Here is a 2,027-nt window from a genome sequence, read left to right as displayed (position 1 = left end):
ACCCAGAGTGACATCCCTGGGGGAAGGGATGAGAAGCAGGTCAGGGGAGAGAATGGGGCAAAAGACAGCTAAAGGGAGAGGAGGAGGAAAAGAGATTACTCAGGAGGGAGCACAAATAGTACTGGGGGCAGAGAGACTGCTCAGGGGACAGGAAGGGGCAGAGAGACTGCTCAGGGGAGAGTTGGGGCAGAGAGACTGCTCAGGGGAGAAGGAAGGGAGTTAATGGCTGACATGAGACTGCCTGGGAAAGTAGACAGCGGTCATACAATAAACACAGAGTGGGAAATAACAAAGGGACAGTCAGGGAACAGACACACAGCCGCTCAGTGGGAAGTCACAGAGAGTGTCTATGAAAAGACACACAGAGGGCAGCCAGAGACACTGCAGGAGGGCTGGCATAGAAAATAAACGTAGACTGGTACAGACAAGAGACACGAAGACTGGCAGCCTGGCACAGATAAGCAGGCAGGCTGGTATTGTATGGGGGAAGTGTATAGACTGGCACAGATACGCAGGCAGGCTGGTATAATATGGGGGAAGTGTATAGCCTGGCATAGATACGCAGGCAGGCTGGTATTGTATGGGGGAAGTGTATAGCCTGGCACAGATACGCAGGCAGGTATTGTATGGGGGAATGTATAGCCTGGCACAGATACGCAGGCAGGCGGGTATTGTATGGGGGAAGTGTATAGCCTGGCACAGATAAGCAGGCAGGCCGGTATTGTATGGGTTGAGTGTATAGACTGGCACAGATAAGCAGGCAGGCTGGTATATTATAGGGAAGGTTTATCCCCTGGCACATATGGCACAGATAAGCAGGCAGGCCGGTATTGTATGGGGAAGTGTATAGACTGGCACAGATAAGCAGGCAGGCTGGTATTGTATGGGGGAAGTGTATAGACTGGCACAGATAAGCATATGTTAGATGGTATACATAGTACAGTGGTATAGGCTGGCATATGTTAGATGGTATACATAGTACAGTGGTATAGGCTGGCATATGTTAGATGGTATACATAGTACAGTGGTATAGGCTGGCATATGTTAGATGGTATACACAGTACAGTGGTATAGGCTGGCATATGTTAGATGGTATACATAGTACAGTGGAATAGGCTGGCATATGTTAGATGGTATATCTAGTACAGTGGTATAGCCTGGCATATGTGGCAAAGTTAGATGGTATACACAGTACAGAGATATAGACTGGCATGAGTAGCAGAGTCACCTGGTATACAAAGAAGAAAGGCATAGACTGGCATATGGGACAATATCAGCTGGTGCAGACAGAAGAGAGGCATCAACTGGCAGAACAAGGATTGAATAGACAGGGTGAGGGACATGTGACACAGACTGGAAAGATTGTGTGGCATAGCCAGGGTAAGGGACATGTAGTGTGGCACACACAGGGTAAGGGACTTGCAGCGTGGCACAGACAGGACATATAGTGTGGCGCACACACAGGGTAAGGGACATGTAGTGTGGCACAGACAGGACATATAGTGTGGCTCAGACAAAGTAAGGGACATGTAGTGTGGCACACACAGGGTAAGGGACATGTAGTGTGGCACACACAGGACATATAGTGTGGCTCAGACAAGGTAAGGGACTTGCAGTGTGGCACAGACAAGGTAAGGGACTTGCAGTGTGGCACAGACAAGGTAAGGGACTTGCAGTGTGGCACAGACAAGGTAAGGGACTTGCAGTGTGGCACAGACAAGGTAAGGGACTTGCAGTGTGGCACAGACAAGGTAAGGGACTTGCAGTGTGGCACAGACAAGGTAAGGGACTTGCAGTGTGGCACAGACAAGGTAAGGGACTTGCAGTGTTGCACAGGCAAGGTAAGGGACTTGCAGTGTTGCACAGACAAGGTAAGGGACTTGCAGTGTGGCACAGACAAGGTAAGGGACTTGCAGGGTGGCACAGACAGGACATGAAGTGACACAGACAAGACACAGTGTCACACAGACAGGAAACCAAGTGACAGTCAGGTGAAATGTGACAGTTTGTAGCCATGCCGTGTCCCC

The sequence above is a fragment of the Nanorana parkeri genome, unplaced genomic scaffold (assembly GCF_000935625.1).
Source record: "Nanorana parkeri isolate BGI_ZX_2015 unplaced genomic scaffold, ASM93562v1 scaffold210, whole genome shotgun sequence".
In the NCBI taxonomy this organism is placed as follows: domain Eukaryota; kingdom Metazoa; phylum Chordata; class Amphibia; order Anura; family Dicroglossidae; genus Nanorana; species Nanorana parkeri.
The sequence above is the reverse complement of the archived record's forward strand: the minus strand, read 5'-3'. Positions refer to the sequence as shown.